The sequence below is a fragment of the Ovis aries genome, chromosome 16, assembly GCF_016772045.2.
Source record: "Ovis aries strain OAR_USU_Benz2616 breed Rambouillet chromosome 16, ARS-UI_Ramb_v3.0, whole genome shotgun sequence".
Classification (NCBI taxonomy): domain Eukaryota; kingdom Metazoa; phylum Chordata; class Mammalia; order Artiodactyla; family Bovidae; genus Ovis; species Ovis aries.
Genome location: NC_056069.1, coordinates 26,091,233 through 26,111,285, shown reverse-complemented (window position 1 = coordinate 26,111,285; position 20,053 = coordinate 26,091,233). Strand labels below are relative to the sequence as shown.

Below are 20,053 nucleotides of genomic sequence, written 5' to 3'. Positions count from 1 at the left end.
ATCTGTCAGGTCATGTCAGCAGGAATGAGTTCAACAAATGTTGGTGACTTACCACGTCAAGAACTACTGGGGAGCTTCCCCGATAGAACAGTGGGTAAGAATTCACTTGCCGATGCAGAGAAAATGGTTCAATCCCTGGTCCAGGAAGATTCCACATGCTGGAATCTTCGTCTGAGCAACTAAGCCCGTGTGCCGCTATTGAGCCTGTCCTCTGGAGCCCACGAGCTGCAACTCCTGAAGCCTGTGCACCCTAAAGCCTGTGCTCTAGGGTGAAATCCAACAAGAGAAATCACCACAGTGAGAAACATGGGCACTGCACTGAAGAGCTGCCCCTGCTTGCCACAATTAGAGAAAGCCCAGGTACAGCAACCAAGACCCAGCACAACCATAAGTAAATAAATAATTTTTTGAAATTGAACTACTGGGTGCTGCTGGAGAAACAGAGATGGCTGGAACTGTCTCTGGCCCCAAGAGTTGGACAATCTAGTTTGGACAGATGAAGGAGTATAGAAACATTTAGCTAACTATGATTCATGGCACCTGAATACATTCTAGAACAGGATGAGTTATAAATTATTTCTAACTCTGTAAGTCAATTTAATTTCATATCTTTAGCTCTGTAAGTTAAATATAATTTAAAGTAAAATAAAAGCATAAAAACATACCATGAGATCATCCAAACAACACTAAACAGACATCACGCCCTTTGTTTTCTAACTCTATGTCTGTCTTCTACATCATTTTGCTGTCCTCCAAGTCCTAAATGAATTTAGGAAATAATATCCTATGGAATAAAAAGCACATTAAGAAGGTGACATTTTCATATAATAAATCTTACTTTTAAAAAGATAAATCTTGAAAAATTAAATACCAATGCAGTGAGTTCAAGGGAGTTGGTTCTCTGGAGTGGGTAGTGTAAGGTGGTTAGGCCTTGAAGCCAGACCCAAGTTCAAGCCCACCTCTCCTCCTGTTCTATGTATGACTTGAGCAAATCTCTTGATATATTAACTTTCCAGAGGTTTAACTTCCTATCTATGTGCATGTGTGCTCACTCAGTTCATGTCTGACTCTTTGCAATCCCGTGGACTGCAGCCCATCAGGCTTCTCTGTCCATGGAATTTTCCAGGTAAGAATACTGGAGTGGGTTGCCATTTCCTCCTCCAGGGCCCTTATTAGTAAAATCCAGATAAAACCCCTTATGACATTGCTGTAAAAGGGAGTATATATTAGGTATTCAATAAATGTAACCACAAAGAGTCAGACAAGACTGAAGCAACTGAGCACATAAGCAAATATAACTTATTCCATTCAATTTACTTCCATAAATCTCTCAAAACAATACCAAGTGTCAAAAAGATTCCTGTGTAGAAAAGAAGTGCATGTATCTGTCATATATAAATAAATAAATTGTATCATTATAAATCATATATATAAATTATATATATTGTTGGTCAATTATTGGAGCAGGTTTTGTCATTTATTCTAATTTATTTCTGATCTCCTTGGTCTTTGGTTACTGTTCCCAGGTCAGAATATACATAAATGGAGGTTTTTTTTACTCTGAGATACTCACACACACATATATATATATGTTTATCACGTTTTCTCTATCTATTCATCTGTAGATGGACACTTAGCTTCTTTCCATATCTTTGTTATTGTAAATAATGCAGTATAGAAGTACAGATAACTCTTGGAAATACTAACTTAACTTCCTCTAAATATATACCCAGAAGTAGGATTGTTAGATCATATGGTACATCTATTTTTAATTTTTTGAGAAGCCTCCATACTGTTTTCCATAATGGCTGTATCAATTTATTTTCCCACCAACAGTGTGTAAAGATTCCTTTATCACCACATCCTCACTGATACTTGTTATCTTTTGATTTTTTTGATATTAGCCATCCTAATAAGTATGAGGTGATGTCTCACTGTGGTTTTGATTTGTATTTTTCTGATGATTACTGATGTTGAGCATCTTTACATATATCTGTTGGCCATTTGAATGTTTTCTTTGGAAACATATCTATTCAGATACTTGGTCCAGTTTTAAATAAGGTTATGTGGATGTTTTGGTTGGTTTTGTTTATTTGTTTGGTGGGGGGGGGTGCTATTGAGTTGTATGAATGCCTTATATATGCTGAATATTAATCCCTTATCAGATATATGGTTTGAAAATATTTTCTCCTATTTCATGGGTTGCTTTTTAATTTTTCTGATTGTCTCCTTCCATTATTATTATTACTATTATTATTATCATTAAAAGGCCCCACACCCCTGTTTTTATCCTGCCACCTGTATTTATCTTCTCCCTTCTCGCCTTTTCCTTTCTTCCTATGGCTCTTTCAATAACACTTACTGGTACTCATGAACATTTTCCCAGTTAATCACTTGGGATGAAAACATGTTCTGACCTTGGCAGAAATCTCAAGACTCCTCTTTCTGAGTCCACAGTAAATACCCTTGAACATTATGTTGATCAACAATTGGAGCAGGATTGTCATTTATTCTGATTTATTTCTGATCCCCTTGGCCTTTGGTTACTGTTCCTGGGTCATTAGAGGCCAACGCATCCGTCTGCTAGCCCTGCAGCTTTGTCGAGCGTATGCCTAAGAAGACACATTACACTATGACAGCTTCACAGACAGTATATTTTGGCTTCCTTTAGTCATATTCAATTGAAATGAAGTCCTGTTGAATATAACTCCCCAAGATCCATAAGATATTGAAAGGTGATTTGTACCCCAGCCCTTGCATTTCAAAACTGGAAAGAGACGAGCTAATTTCCTGTTTTCTCACATAGCATGTGCTACAAAACTTTGGCACATATGCCCAAGATCCACTTGAAGCAAGAAGCATTAGTCTATAATTTGTCTCTAAACTGGCTTTTCATGACACTTTAATGTCATCCTGTGTTTTGATATGTATTAATATTTATAAACACAAAGGCTTATTTATGAGGCCCTTTGTTTTCCTATCAGCTGAAGAGAGGATCTGAAGGAGAGGTTTGTTTAGCTGGAATATGAAGGGAAGTGGTCAAAGATGAAATTGTTTAATTCTTTCTCACAGAGCAACTGCAGAATTACAGATGTCTCTTGAATGCAATAAATTAATTTCAGTCATGCTTGTTTATTTGTACACATGTTGCCAAAGTAAAGACCTAATCCAAAAACTAACGATTTGAGAATCCACTGGGTATTCTTTTGGACCCAGTTCCATTATTTTTCACGTGAACACACAGCCGAATTCTTCTGCAGCACAACATGTAGCCCACTGATTGATTGATTAGGCAGCTAATGCATAGAAAGGCACAGTTAAGCTTACATCTTCAAGCTAAGGCAAAGTTCATCTACTTAAGTCATCTTCAAATGTAATTAAGCCTACTGGGCTCCAGTTACATGGAACCAGAAACTAGGAAAGTTGGGTTATTCAGTGGAAAGAACAACTGGTTATAATCTAAAGACAAAAATAATGAAAGCATTCAAGGGAAGAAAATTTTTATTAAAAAGAATCAGATGCTGTGTTATTAACTTTTAAAAAAGTGAAACAAACTGTTTCATAATTTGCCAAATAATACTCATCTGTGTAAGGTAATAAAAGTACTACTGGTTAGTTTGGGGGGAATATGATTTAGGGAAAGAGTTTAAAGTAACATGCACTGGGTAACAGGTATAACATTTTTCTTCATCACACCATCTTTCATATGGTTATCTATTCTGATACATAGGAGAAAACACCACCATTTTCTAAGCACAGTTTGCTGCATGTAAACTGTGCCAAGATCATTCCTGTTACAGAAATGAAAGAATCAAGTTGTGACAACTCATCTGCCGCTTGCCAATTCCTCTAAGGATAACAGCTTTAATGACTTCTATAGTGAAGTTCTTGTGCCCCTGTAGGAATTTTTTGTCATGCCCACACACAGCATCCTCAGTTTTCCCCTCTCCTGTTTCCTTAGGCTAGACAGGAGGACCATCAAAGAGACAGGTTGGTAAACTGTCCTCTTAGCGACAAAAGGATATATATGTGTGTTGTGTGTGTGTGTTTTCAATCGATTAGCACAAAACTCTTACAGAGAAGGAAGTTCCCATTTGCATTAGCAAGTGAATAAAAAAAACTGTTAAACTTGTAAGACCACAAACCACAAAACTCCTAGAGGAAAACATAGGCAGAACACTTTTTGACATAATCATAGAAAAATATTTTTGGATCTGTTTCCTAAAGCAAGAGAAACAAAAGCAAAAACAAACAAATTAAACCTAATTAAACTAGGTCTAACTAGGACTTAATTAAACTTAAAAAATTATGCACAGTAAAGGAAACCATTACAAAATGAAAAGACAACCCACTGAATGGGAGAAAATATTTGCCAATAATATGACTTGCAAATGATGTTTGGGGTTAACATCCAAAAGATATAAATAGCTCATATGACTCAATATCAAAAAAACAAGCAACCTGATTTAAAAATGGGCTGAAGATTTGAATAGACATTTTTCCAAAGAGGACATGCAGATGGTCAAGAGGTATAGGAAAAGATGCTCAACATCGCTTATCATCAGGAAAATATAAATTAAAACCACAATGAGATATCACCTTACACTGGTCAGTATGGTTATAATCAAAAAAGAACACAAAAATAAATGTAGCAAGGATATGGAAAAAAAGAGAACCCTCCTACACTGTTGGTGGGAATGTAAATTGGTGCAGCACAGTGGAAACAGTATAGAGTTTTCTCAAAAAAACTAAAAATAGAACTACTGTATGACCCAGCAATTCCACTCTTGGGTATACATCTGAAAAAAACCCCACTAATTTGAAAAAACATATGGATCCTAATGTTCATAGCTTTATTTGCAATTGCCAAGATATGACAGCAAGAAAAGTTTTTAAGTTTAATTAGGTCCCATTTGTTTATTTTTGCTTTTATTTCCCTTGCTTCAGGAAACAGATCCAAAAAAATTTTCTGTGATTATGTCAAGAAGTAGTGTCCATCAGCAGCTGAATGGATAAAGACTGTATGTGCTATCTATTGGTTTTCCATCCATTATAAGACTTAAGTTATAAATTTTGAGTCCTAAGTAAGAACGATTAATTTGAGTAATTTCTCTGTGGTCATCTAAATAGCAAAATCTGCAGAAAGGACTGAATTTAATTTGGGGATCCTTTTGGTGGAGGACAAAGGTGGTGAGTGAAAAAGTGAAGAGTTAAGGGAGGTTTAGGAAACAGAAACCACCTGTGCATTAGCAGACACTTCTGGGAAGGCTTTGAATTCCCGCAGATCATGGAATTTGGAGGGTTCAAACAGTACAGAGGCTCTTGGTGACATCTGAAGCACATGACTGACATTTCATCTGCACACCTGTACTGTTGTCTTTTGGGGATTTATAGAAAAATGACCATTTTACACTTTGAATAGTTAGAAGCCTGTTACAGAACTCAAGTTCAGTTCAGTTCAGTTGCTCAGTCATGTATGACTCTTTATGACCCCATGAACCACAGCATGCCAGGCCTCCCTGTCCATCACCAACTCCCGGGGTCCACCCAAACCCGTGTCCATTGAGTCAGTGATGCCATCCAATCATCTCATCCTCTGTCATCCCCTTCTCCTCCTGCCCTCAATCTTTCCCAGCATCAGGGTCTTTTCAAATGAGTCAGCTCTTCGCATCAGGTGGCCAAAGTATTGGAGTTTCAGCTTCAACATGAGTCCTTCCAATGAACACCCAGGACTGATCTCCTTTAGGATGGACTGGATGGGTCTCCTTGCAGTCCAAGAGCTTCCCGCAGAACAAATTTCATGAGCTTCATCTAAGTCATAGTGAAAGTTATCCACCCAATACATTCTTTCTAGAATTCAGCATATCTTCAGACCAATATGATACTTTAAAAAATAAGATAAGAGCTAAATAACCTGATGGATCCTCCATTGTACCTTAGCTGCTGGAAAGCTCAAAGCTGAATTATTGGGTATTGTCAGCATCTATGTCATGTTCAGTCACTTCAGTTGTGTCCAACTCTTTGCTATCCCATGGACTGTAGCCCACCAGTTCATGGGGATTCTCCAGGCAAGAATACTGGAGTGGGTTGCCATGCCCTCCTTCAAGGGATCTTCCCAACCCAGGGACTGAACCCACATCTCCTGCATTGCAGTCAGGTTCTTTATTCACTGAGCCACCTGGGAAGCCAGTCAGCATCTATACTGAACAACTATTCAACTTCTACTGCCTTCCTCACTTCAATAGTTTTTGAATTTGTTGCACTTTGATCACTGACTTACTGGGGCTGGTGATCCATAAAAGGCTCTTCACTCTATACTGATGCTTTAGGTAGACATTACCCGCTGGAAGTGAATGACCAAAGTATAAATTCTGGTACATCAGTATTGACCCATAACCTCTCACCTCTCCATCTCTTTCACTCGCTGTCTTTCAAAACTCTTGGTCTTAAATACTGGGCCCTCCCTCTTCTTCTGAGACCCTCCCCTCCTCATGGTTTCCTGTCCTTCCCACCACAGTAAGTTAGTCACTCAGTCATGTCTGACTCTGTGACCCCATTGACTGTAACCTGCCAGGCTTCTGTTCATGAAATTTCCCAGGCAAGAATACTAGAGTGGGTTGCCATTTCCTACAGGAGATATTTCCAACCCAGGGATTGAACCCAGGTCTCCTACATTGTCAGCAGATTCTTTACTATCTAAGTCACCAGAGAAGACTCACAGCCCCAGTGAGTCACACTATAATCTTACTTGCCAGAACCCTAAACATTTTGGTCCCATTTTTTTTTCCAACTACAATCACAGTGAAAACCTTTACCTTCATATCAATCCTTAGGCCAGTTTAATTACGTGCATTCCATACGTCCAGCCCCGGAAGCCAATCACCCCTAGTGGAAAATATATCTAACCCGTATTGATTGATGCCAGTGTAGATTTGTGGACTTCAACTTTGGCTTGGCTTTGGCACTACTTGGTGATCTTTACATGTGCACAGAGTTGGTTACCTTCCTTATTTTTCCATAGCAGATTCTTTAAACCTTTACTACTTTCCTCTTTATGTACCACCTTTTCTGTTCTTTCCCCCATACTAGTATCATGATTTAAAATTCAACAAACACTACTGAATTCCTTTCTTCAGCTCCCAATCACATCTCAACTTCCCTCTGCCCTAGTTTGCTTTGAAATTGCTCTAGCCAAAATTTTTAGTGTCCTCTTTGTTGCTAAAACTGGTGGATATTTTCTAACCCCAATTTTACCTAATTCATCTATATATTTTTCCTTATAAAGCTCTCCTCTCTTGGCTGTCAATTTCTATCTAACTTCTCCTTCTCAGCCTGTATCTAAAATTTATCTCCTTTTGCCTGCCCTTTAACTGCTGTTACTCCCTAGGTTGTACCATCTTCTCTCCCCTTACTTCTCTCCCCATAACATACTAATCCTATCCCATAAGTACTGAAAGTGTACCATGAACACACCCTTCTTTTCTAGGTTCCAGATCCATACATCTAACAAGCCACTGGGGATTCAGCATTAGCTTTTGTTTCCAGCAGGGGTTAGGTCAGCCTTGAGAGCTCATGTTATTGGGCCCATGAATAGCCTTCATCCTCACCAACATGGCTATTTGATTCACATGTCAACTACGACAATACTGGAGTGGCCAATGACAGAGCCTAGCTGATGTCTGCTGCCAAGTCCTTTTGATTAGCTAATAGTTTAGTGTCTCTTCAGTGAGAGATGCTCTCTGGGGGACAGTAATATGAAATACAAAGATATTCCCCCTTTATGTCCATTCCCATAGGTCCACTTGTCTCTAGCTTGAAACTCTCTCATTTCCAGTTTCCTACAGACTGAACCAAATCTTTTGGCACTGCCAGTAAGCGCATGTATACTGTGTATAATCTAACCTCAGGTTGCTTCTCCATCTACAAAAGGTGGATGACCAGGCCTGCTGCCTAAAGTTCTGTCCATTATGAAAATTTCCCTTCATATTTGACCTTCAAAGCCATGTCTGAGCGAGGCTATAGTGCAGCCACCTTCAAATTTTTGGCTTATACCACATTCCTAACCTGATTTATCCATGAACCAAGTTTGGGCCTTTATTCTCCTTTGCTTCCTGGTCCTAAGGAATTCTCCCATAAGTGCAAACCAAGGAAGGCACAAGTACAACAGTGGTAGAAGACACGGGAGTCTGGGCTACCTGCTCACAGAGCTGGCGTTTCCTGTATTGGTCCCACTTGGGCTTTATCTTAGAGGCACCACACTTCCATCTTAAGACAGGTTAATATTGTCCTCACTTGACTTTCAGGTTTGGTAGTCTTGATAATACTCAGGAAAGTAGTTCTGGCGACATGGGTATTTGATGTCTCATGGTCATGTGCTCTAGTATCAGGGCTCTACAGCACAGCTTGTTATTTTTTAATAGGCATATAATTTTATACTGCAGATGGCATGGCTTTGCCTCAGAACTGAAGAGATCTGCATTATGAATCCCCCACTGAAGCTTGTCATAAACTCGAAACGGTGTCTTATCCCACCAGGCATATGTCCAATGACACAGTGTCTTGCAGATTATATGGTTAGAGCAGTAAGTCTCCTTACCCTGCAACCTGGAATGGATGCAGAGTCTTTTCCTATTCTGGACCTCTCTCAAAGCTGGCAGTCTTTGTGTTACCCACTATGTTAGTTGGAGCAATACTAATAGGCATGGAATTGCTACTGACTGGGAGGTGCAATAATCAATAATGGCTTTCACTTTGAAAGAGATGTTCCAGCACACCCCAGACCACTAGCCACCTAAAAGGGTGGTGGGCCCCTAAATTCTTGTTAAGCTTCGAAACTTAACTCCTCCCCACTGGAGTACACGTATGTTACCAAAGCCATCAATGTATTTCCACTATGTACTCATATGGTCTGACTAGTATGATGCCCTTGAAGTGATGTTCCACAGTGTTGTGGTCCAAGCGTGGGTTGGAAAAGAATTTCCAGACATGAGACAGAATGAGAGGGAAATAAAGTTTATTAGAATGGGAGACACTGTTAGACCAGCGGGCCAGCTCAAGGGAGAGCCGACACTGAACAGGGGTCCTTAGTCCACTTTTATACCCAGGGTACAAGGAATGGGATCGGGGTCTTGCAGGTCATTTGCTGATTGGATGAGGCATGTATCCTGGGTGAGGGAAGTGAAATGAAGTCACTCAGTTGTGTCCGACTCTTTGCGACCCCATGGACTGTAGCCTATCAAGCTCCTCCATCCATGGGATTTTCCAGGCAAGAGTGCTGGAGTGGACTGCCATTTCGAGTGGGGCAAATACCTTCTCCCTGTGGGGTAGGAGGGGGACACAGTTTATACTGTTCCATTAATAGTTACAACAAGGGGAAAGGAAGGATGATAAGGGTCTGGTTTTTCCATTCCTGCATTCCAAGACCCTCCTTGGTTTTAATCTGCTCTTTTGTCCTTGGGTCACCACATTCTTCCCTCTCTTTAATTTTAGGGCCAGTTCTTTGGCCCTTTTTGATACCTTGCTTATGTCTAACTATCTACATATCTCCCTTCCTAGGCATTTGGGAACCCCGTCTCAAAGGAAAAGGGGTGATGATCACTCTGGCTTCTTCAGGCTGTACAGGGGCATCATGGGGCTCTGGGTTCCCTTTGCCTGGTCTCTGTCAGGGTGCATTTACAGCAGGAGATGAGAGTCCATGGAATGATATGGTGGCTTGTTTCAGCATTGTCTGGGTGTTGGCCAGGGAATATTGTTGTCAAACCATCACTTGGAGATTTGTTGTATTCTTGAATAAACAAACTTAAAATTTAAAGATACATGGCCCAAAGATTAATGGAAGTAGAAAAGCTTCTGAGGAGCTAGCCAGGAGAACCAGGAATAGACATTGATTCATGACGTTAGTGTTTCTCTAAGTATGAGAAGATGCAAGAATTTGGGCTCATAAAAATCTTTAGCTGAAAACATCTGACTCTCTGAAGGCCAGTTCTTCTGGGTTTTTCCCAGAGCACAGAGTGTCTTATTTCTGATCTCCACTGTGAACTCCTTTCAAGGGTGTTGAAGGTCAGCAGCTTGCAGTGGTCATGATGTAATCTTTGTAGAGATAGCTGGCAAGTAAGTGCCAGATTCCAGTCAGCAGGGTCCCTGCAGAGCCACATATTAGACCATGCTTTGTGGGCATTTCATGGCAGTTGTGTCCCATGGTGCTGAAGAGGCTCCTTCCCAGGTCTAATGAAGATTGCATTGACAGGTCACTCAGTGTGCTGTTACTAGACCAGATCTTGCAAGTAGCAAAGTCTCTGGACCATACCTCTCTTACTAGTCTCTTGGTCCAGAAAAATATTCCCTCTTGTTGCTTCTTCCCATATCTAGAGTTCAGTTCAGTTCAGTTCAGTCACTCAGTCGTGTCCGACTCTTTGCAACTCCGTGAATCACAGCACGCCAGGCCTCCCTGTCCATCACCAACTCCTGGAGTTCACTCAGACTCACGTCCATCAAGTCTGTGATGCCATCTAGCCATCTCATCCTCTGTCGTCCCCTTCTCCTCCTGCCCCCAATCCCTCCCAGCATCAGAGTCTTTTCCAATGAGTCAACTCTTCGCATGAGGTGGCCAAAGTACTGGAGTTTCAGCTTTAGCATCATTCCTTCCAAAGAAATCCCAGGGCTGATCTCCTTCAGAATGGATTGGTTGGATCTCCTTGCAGTCCAAGGGACTCTCAAGAGTCTTCTCCAACACCACAGTTCAAAAGCATCAGTTCTTCGGCGCTCAGCCTTCTTCACAGTCCGACTCTCACATCCATACATGACTACTGGAAAACCATAGCCTTGACTAGATGGACCTTTGTTGACAAAGTAATGTCTCTGCTTTTGAATATGCTATCTAGGTTGGTCATAACTTTTCTTCCAAGGAGTAAGCATCTTTTAATTTCATGGCTGTAATCACCATCTGCAGTGATTTTGGAGCCCCCCAAAAATAAAGTCTTACACTGTTTCCACTGTTTCCCCATCTATTTCCTATGAAGTGATGGGACTGGATGCCATGATCTTCGTTACATTATTACAATCATTGATCTCATATGGAACTGCATATCAGCATTTTATCACAGGCTCAGTCACACATTTGGTAATGTAAGAAACAATCTTCTGAAACAGGCAATATAGAAAATAATATAGCTAGAAGTTATTAGTAAGATCGTAAGTAAGAATTAGAAGTCAAGAACATTCATAGCCCAGTATACCCCAGGTCATCTAAGTTAAATGATTGTAGCCATGTGTTAATCTCCTGGTTGTACATCATGGAGCATCTGACCTTTATCCAAAGATTGGTTACTGAGATAAGCTTTATAAACAAACTTAGAGTATCCTTTTTAATAACTTAACTAAACCTCTTAGCAATATAACAACAAGGAACTATCTCAGAAGTGAGTCTTAATAAACACGAGATCTTAATTAACAAAACTAAAAGCTTAGTTTAACAAGTAACAAATGATATTCAGTGAAACATGATTTTTTTCATTATGAGGGCATTAACCCTGTAGCCAAGGAAATCTTTAATCCATCAAATAAAAATGAGGTTTTTCAAGGAGCAGGAAAAGCCAAGCGGCCATCTTGGATTTCCCATAGCCCTACCTCTTTGATTTACAGCTACTGTTCACCCATTTTTAACTCCCCGATTTAGGAGTAGACTGTTGCCATGGTTTAAAGGACACCAGGATAGCTAAAGTCTAAATGTGAGGGCTTATTTTTGTAGAAGCAGAATGAGCTTGTCTACGTGTACCATAATCTAAAATAATGCTTCTTTACCAAAGTAACAAAAGATTTTAAAAACAAATATAAATCACTTAAAGGCAAAGAAATTCATAATCAGTTATCAAAAGCTGCATTCTAAGAAAACTTTGTTCTCTTAATATAGAGAGTAGACTAAATTACAGTCTGTTACCAGTTTACCAGATAACAAACAAGCAAAATTTGTTTATTGGTTAATCTTAGAAAAGTCTTTTCCATAAATCTTGAAGCAGCAGTATTCTTGCAAAGGCATCAGAGTGAAACCGTATAAGGCACGTTTAAAATCTGATTAAATTGCAATTGACAAAGTAGCATGGTCATTGCTGTGATATGCAACATTTTGATATGGTAACTAGACTTATAAATGACCACATTTTATCAGGGCATATCAGAAACATATGAATTCCACATAATTTTAGGATATCTATATTAGTAACATCCACCATACAGTATAACCTGAGAAGATTTTGTAATTTAACATGTTCAATGAACCCAGGTAGTGTAATAGCTCTTTGGGATAACACAGGGGTCCTCTGAAGCACCCCAAAGTCAGCTAGAAGTCAAGTTATTTAGGAAGTTTTGTCGATAAATATCCAAAGGGTTTATAACAGTCAGATAGAATCATATAGATCACTGTGAAACTATATATTCACTTAGCCAAAGTAACAAAGGAGATTTCAAAGGTAAACACAGATCAGATCACTTCAGAGGTAAAGGAACTTAAAATCCATTATCAAAGGCAGTTCAACATCTCAAGAAAACTTGTATTTGTTAGGAAATTAGAATGGGAAAAAGGAGTCCAAAATGGCAGTGGCTAAAAGACAAAGAAGAGAAAAGCCTGTGAACATAGAACAAAGGAAAATCCCAGGACTGGAGTGAGGATCTCGGGTAAAACAAACAACCCTCCTAGCTAGCCCAATTTACATAGGGCAGGCTCAAGGGGAGGAGGAAAAAAAAAAAAAAAAACATATAAAAAGAGGAGCCAAAATTAAGCTGGGGGCTTCTCTTCTCTTTGCATCTTTTCGGTCAGCCTGCCCTCATGCCTTGAGGATGTATTTTCCTTTGCTTGCCAATAAAACTGAGCTATAACACCGATTTGTCCTTTCCTTCAAAATTTTGCTGCAGCAAGACAGAACCAAGGAAATTACACATCCCCTGACATATATGGTGCCATGACTCGGATTTAACCTGGCCGAAACAACCTTGGCTCTGCCCCCACAAGGCAGAGACCAAGCACAGCATAAGCCCAACTCCGTGAAAGCTCCCGAGGTGGAAGCTGAATGCGAGGAAACCCCAGCGGAGTGGAAGTGACAAGAAGCCTACCGTGCTGGAAACCAGGACAGCAAAAACAAACTTGGCAGAAAGCTCACGCAGCTGTCTCAGACTCCAGAAGACCTCCAGTTAAGGTAGAAAGTCCTCGCTCCTATGGCTGGAAGGACATATGGCTAATGAAATCTTAATTCCTTTACAAGCTCTTGTTTCTTGTTTCCTTGAACCACCTGCGAGCAGGCAAGCAGCAGCGGGTGCACCATGGTATCCTGAAGGCTCCACTATCTGCGGTGCCCTAGTAGCTGTTGCCCAAGCAGATGGGGGTTCTTCAGTCCTTAATCTTCTTTGTGCCAAGGATCAGGCCAATGAAAACTGTGAGCATAGGTCAGGTGTTTAGCAGATCTTCCAGCAGGTTATGAAGGGCACATTTTTCCCACTGTTTTTTCCTCCCGTCCTTTAGCTCCTCTCTCCTGGGACTTGAGCCCAGCCAAAACCCATGGTGACTGGCTTCGGGACCTAATGAAGCTCAGGCTCTGATGTCTCATTACAAAAATCCAGTGAGAGACGCAGTGATAGGTAAGAGGTGGATTTGTTCGGATTCCGACAGAAGCACACTCCACAGGGTGTGGGCCATCACAGAGGAGAGTGCAGCAGCCATGGAATGTGGTGTGGCTAGTTTTCAAGAGCTGGGTGATTTCATATGCTAATGAGTGGGAGGATCGTTCCAACAATTGGGGAACCACTCACTCCTAGGTCTTTTGACAGTGACTTGGAACTGTCCTGGCACCTCTGGGTGTGTCATTTAGCTTACAGATTGAGGATCAAGGTTTAGTTGAATATGACTTGTCATCTTGGACCCATTTGATTTTAATCAGTTTATGTTATACCTTGGGCTATGTCATACTTTTAGTAAGTTCTGCCCTGCCTCCTTCACTCCTGTGTTATGCTCTTCTCCTGAGCCCCATCCAGGCCCGCAATGTTGCCTCTACAATCTTCTGGCAGGACAACTAGAAAACAGCTGGCCCCTGGGAGGGAAATACTGTATAATATCCATCCCTGTAGAGATTCAGGCCTTCATGTTCCATGTTTCCCACAACATGTGTGACAGTAGCACCTCTCAGGGACACACTAGGGTGGGTGACAGTACACAATGCTTGCTAGAAGTTCGTCTGTTGGTGGCCTCCCTTCAAGGGCAACTGGGCTTCCAGGGACAATGTTTGCCACTTTGGGAGTTAGCCCTGTAGGCCATTTGTGCCCAAACCCTTACTACCCTTCTCTTAAAGTTACAAACATACCCCTGGATCAAATCTCCATCCTGCTTTTAGAGAACAGCTGGTCTGTTGCCTCTTATCAATTTGTTCTTAAGCCACTTACTAACCCCTACAATCAGGACCCTGCCCCCTTGTAGGCAACACTGCTCCACCCCACTTATTATTAAAATATTCTTAATGCCCCTAATAGGACCAGATAACCCACTCCTTTGTCATTACTTTTGTTATTACCTAGAGTGGGTCTATGATAATGAAATGTTTACCATTTGAAACACCCTAAACTGTTCTTGGGACTAGGGGAAAAAATTCAGTGACTTACATTTCCTCAGAGCAATGAGGATAAAACTTATGGCTATTTCACCAGGTTCCCAGTCTCAGGGCACAGACTTGGATTACTTTCATTCATGGTATCTATTCCCATCCCCGGTGGACAAACTGGCAATGAGTTAAGATTACAACCCCTTAATCTTACCCAGCACTGGTCATGCTGGAGACGTTGGAGACACCCAACTCCAGTCTGGGGGTCCTAGGAGGTCCACCTGCCTTGACCTGCCTAGGGATCAGGTCCTTGAAAGGTTGTCACGCCTCAACCTTCTTGGGGATCTACCAATCCAGGGGTACCAGGAGGTCGACATGCCTCAACCTGCCCAGGGATCCAGTTCTCAGGAGGCCAACCTGCCTTGATCCGGTCGGGGATTCGATCTCCAGGAGGCTGTCATGCCTCAGCCTGCCTAGGGATCTGCACCCTGACCCGGGGAGCCTGGCTCTCAGGTTGCAACAAAACTGGGTAGGATAAGCTTCAGAAAGAGTCACCCCTAAGGAAGTCCATCCGTGGAAATAGAAGGAAGCCTATTAGCTGTGGGACTGTGCCTGGTCTCATCAATAACTCAGGAGTCCAATGAGAACCACTGCCTTTCTGAAAAGGCTAAAAGAGGCCCCCCAAAAGTTTACCAATCTGGACATAGACTCTTATGAGGGACAGGCAGCTATAGCAGCAGGACCCTGCTGCCTCTTTAGATGAGATGGTCCAGACAGCCACCAATACCTTCTATAACAGAGAACAGGAGTGGGAGGCCAAGGCCCAGGAAAGGGATAAAAAGAAAGAGATAAGGCATGCCTAGATTCTGGCCACCCTCCAGGAAAGCCCTATGGCAAACCCCGAGTCCTTGAAGGACAAGGCATGAGGCAAATGCCTAATCTGTCGACAGCCAGGACAATCGGCCAGAGCATCCAAACCTTGACAAGTCTCCTAAAATGGCTTGCTACAAATGCCATCAATTTGGACATTGGGTGGCACTCTGCCCTGGGGACCCAAGAGCCTCAAGGTCAAGTGCCAAGCCTTCCCTCATGATGGTTCAACAGGACTGAAGCAGCCTGCTCCCGCCAGCCCACCTGTCACAGATAACCAACATGGGGCTGGAGCCAAGGGTGCAACTGGATGTGGCAGGTAGGTCCGAGAAATTCTTGGTAGACATAGGGGCTACCTACTCTGTCCTGACCTCCTACTCCAGAGCCTACTCCTCCCAAACTTGTACCATTTTGGGTGATACAGGAAAAACAATTACAAAAGATTCACCTGAACACTTCTTTGTTGCTGGGATGGGCAAATATTTTCCCACCAGATACTCAGGTGGCCCCTGAGTATCCTATTCCCTTATTGAGAAGAGATCTTTCCTTGCCTTCAAAATATTGCAGCTATTGCAGTCTTAATAGAAGATGCTTTAAAACTCTTTCGGGGCTAAATTATTTTTACCAGACACCAAATGAAACAACTCCTGAATGGGAGAGGCCATTTATGGATGTCTGATCAAAGAATCCTCAGGTATCAAGTAGTACTGATGGAAAATCCAGGCTTGAATATATCCCCTTGTGAAGTTCTTAACCCTGCTACCCTTTTGAGTACTCCTGAGGCCTCTCTTCCCTTTCACTCTTGCCTAGAAACTTTGGACCATTGGACAACACCTCAAGAGGGATTGTCAGAAGATCCTCTAACCAATCCTGAGGAAATCTGTTACACTGATGGAAACAGCTTTGTTTTGGATGGAAAAAGAAGAGCTGGATATGCAGTAGTCTCCAATTTTGAGACCATAGAGGCTAAACCTTTGCCACTTCAGACCAATTAGTTGAGCTCATAGCCCTGACTCGAGCTTTAGAGCTGTGAAAAGGAAAAAGAGTAGCCATTTACACTGACTCCAAGAATGCCTTTCTGGTGCTACCATGCACATGCTGCTATTTGGAAGGAAAGAGGCCACTTGACCACCCGAGGGTCCCCAGTCAAATATGGTGATCAGATTCTTTGACTCTTGGAGGCAGTCCATCTGCCCACTGAGGTTTCAGTCTCCCATTGCAAAGGACACCAAAAAGGGAGGACGGAAGTGACACCAGGGAACCAAGTAGCCCATCAGGCAGCTAAGAGAGCAGCATTACAGAAGCATGACCTAATAGGCATTGCCACCTTAGTTCCACAGACTAATTTGCCAGAAATTCCTTCATATACTGAAGGTGAGACTCTTAAATCTAAGAGTGAGGGCTTTCAAGAAGATCATAAGGGGTGGTTCCAAAAGGAAGGACTTCTTTTTTTGCCTTGGGACCTTCAGTAGAAGTTGGTTAACTCCTTACATGCCACCACTCATTTAGAAGAAGGCCCTCCAAAGATTACTAAAAAGGTCCTTCAGAGGAACAGGCCTTCAAACGACCATAAGGTAAGTGGTCTCCTCTTGTCCCACTTGCCAATTAAACAACCCCCAAGGAGCTCGAAGACCCCAACTGGCCCAGCCCATCCAATGACGTGGGACCTATGCAGGAGAGGACTGGCAGCTGGACTTCACCCAGATGCCAGTTTCTCAAGGGTATAAATACGTTTTAGTCATGATAGATACATTTCACAGGATGGATTGAAGGCTTTCCCACCTGGACTGAGAAAGCTGAGGAGGTGGTAAAAAAACTGCTCCATGAAATTATTACAAGATTTGGTCTGCCCAGGTCTTTGCAAAGTCACAATGGGACATCATTTACTGCTAAGGTCACCCAAGGGGGTCTCTAAAGCATTGGGCATTACTTATTATCTCCACTGTGCCCGGAGGCCTCAGTCTTCAGGAAAAATAGAAAGAGCCAACCAATTCTTAAAATCAGTGATAAAAAAGATTACTCAGGAGGCCTCCCTGGGATGGAAGGAAGCTTTACCAATAGCTCTCCTCCATACCCATATTGCCCCTAAGGAACAGGTTGGTCTTAGTCCTTACGAGATGCTATATGGCAGACCTTTTGTTTATGTCAATGACCTCTTTCTTGATCCAGTCCCTCCAGTTTTATACCAAGGCCATTGGACAATTCCAGCAGGATATAATCTTGTCTGGTGTCAACCAGGACCCAAAAGATTCTAAAGAGCCACCACTATCTGTTCCAGGGACAAAAGTCCTAATTAAAGTCTGGAAAGATGGGTCCCCAAAGGCTCAAATGCAGCCGACATGGAAAGGCCCCTACCCTGTAATACTTTCTACCCCAACAGCAGTCAAGTTTCCAGAACATGACTCCTGGATTCACTACTTATGAATCAAATCATGGAAGAAAACAGAAGAGGACACTCAATCCACCTGTGAGACCCTAGGAGATCTCAGATACCTATTCAGAACCACAAATGAGTGTCATTCTAATGAACACCCCCAAAATTAAGTTTCTGAAGATAAGATTTCTCAGGACAGCTCGAAAGAGCCAACACAGCTTGGCAGGGGTTGTACTCCAAAAGAGATAGGAGATAGATCTCCTGATGCCTGAACAAGGAGGGACTTGAGCCATCTTGAATGAGATGTGTTGTTTCTGGGTAAATACATCCAGCTAAGTTTAAAAAAGTCTCACAGTCCTCAAGAAAAACATTCTAGATCCTACAGGACCTCAAAGAACGAGCTGGAGAGTTCTCAGTGTGGCTACAATCTCTTTGGGGGATCCTTCTCCTGGTGATGGGGAATTTGGAGTTGACTAATGCCCTTGCTAATCCTTGTTATCACCATATTGATGCTGCTTACAATTGCTCCATGTATTATCAATTGTCTAACCCATTTTATCTCTGCCCAGGTCAACAGGCTACAACACCCACTGCCAGTTTAACAAGGATATGTAAAATTACAGCCGACCACGGAAAATATCACTCACCCTTAGATGGACACCACTGTAAGGACTCTGAGGCTTGAGACTACTAGCAAGAGGGGGAGGCTCAATGCCTCTTGCTATCCCAGTTCTGCAGGAAGTAGCCAGAGAGACCTTGAAGCCCCTATTCCCAAAGAATTGGGCCTTCCATCTCTTGAGGGGGGAATGTTACAAAGTTAGAATAGAAAAAAGGAGTCCGAAATGGCGATGGCTAAAAGACAAAGAAGGGAAAAGCCTGAAAAAATAGAACAAAGGAAGGTCCCAAGACCAGAGTAAGGACCTCAGGTAAAACAAACAGCCCTCCTGGCTAGCCCAATTACGTGGGGCAGGTTCAGGGGGAGGAGAAAAGACATATAAAAAGAGATGCCAAAATTGAGCCGGGGGCTTCTTTCTTCGTGTCTTTTGGGTTGGCCCACTCTCACGCCTATTTTCCTCTACTTGCCAATAAAACTGAGCTATAACACTGATTTGTCCATCGCTTCAAATTTTTGCTGCGGTGAGACGGAACTGAGAAAATTACACATTCCCCCTACATATTTATGCACCAAACTCTTCCCTTGGGGTCCACTTTCCATAAAACCTTCTTATCACTTTCTGTCCCCATTACTTTGCTCTCCCATCCTGAAACAGCCACCTGTAAGTCATACCTACTTCCTTTTCCCTTCAGAAAATGTAATTTCATTCCTCACACCTTCTTTACTGAAAACACACATCCTACTTTCCTAAAGCAACCAAGAACTGACCTTTATATTAGCATTCTATAGATTGGTGAACATAAATACCAGTGACAATTTCTAAAAAAAAATTTTCTAGATAACATCTCAGAATGGCATCAAACATTATTCATTAACAGTCCAATATCTCTAGTTTCTCTGTAAGAGGAGGCTAGTGTTCAGTAATGAATGTTCCCAAATCTTATTTTATTTGGAAATGACCTAGCTATTCAATAAACTTCCGTCACTTAGTTCAGCACAACCCTAGAAATTCAGGTTCGCTGATTCCTAAAATGTCGATGTTTACTCTTGCCATCTCCTGTTTGATCATTTCCAATTTGCCTTGATTCATGGACTTAACATTCCAGGTTCCTATGCAATATTGCTCTTTACAGCATCGGACTTTACTTCCATAACCAGTCACATTCACAACTGGGTGTTGGTTTTTGCTTTGGCTCTGTATCTTCATTCTTTCTGGAGTTAGTTCTCCATTGATCTCCAGTAGCACATTGGGCACCTACCAATATGGGGATTTCATCTTTCAGTGTCCTATCTTTTTGCCTTTTCATACTGTTCATGGGGTTCTCAAGGCAAGAATACTGAAGTGGTTTGCCATTCCCTCCTCCAGTGGACCACATTTTGTCAGAACTCTCCACCATGACCTGTTCATCTTGGGTGGCCCTACACGGCATGGCTCATAGTTAATTCATTGAGTTAGATAAGGCTGTGGTCCATGTGATCAGATTGGTTAGTTTTCTGTGGTTGTGGTTTTCATTCTGTCTGCCCTCTGATGGAGAAGGACAAGAGGCTTATGGAAGCTTCCTGATGGGACAGAATAACTGAGGGGGAAACTGGCTCTTGTTCTGATGGGTGGGG

The 20,053-nt window shown here is 42.0% G+C and overlaps 1 protein-coding gene across 1 annotated transcript in view; it reads right to left on the bottom strand.

Moving 5' to 3' along the window:
- The window catches only part of MOCS2 (molybdenum cofactor synthesis 2), a 56,548-nt gene extending 43,179 nt beyond the window's left edge, over positions 1-13,369 (bottom strand). Inside the window, exon 1 of the mRNA XM_060400439.1 lies at positions 13,105-13,369. The gene's annotated coding sequence lies outside the window, so the exon portion shown is untranslated. The remainder of the gene's footprint in view (positions 1-13,104) is intronic.
- Between the last annotated feature and the right edge of the window lie 6,684 nt (positions 13,370-20,053).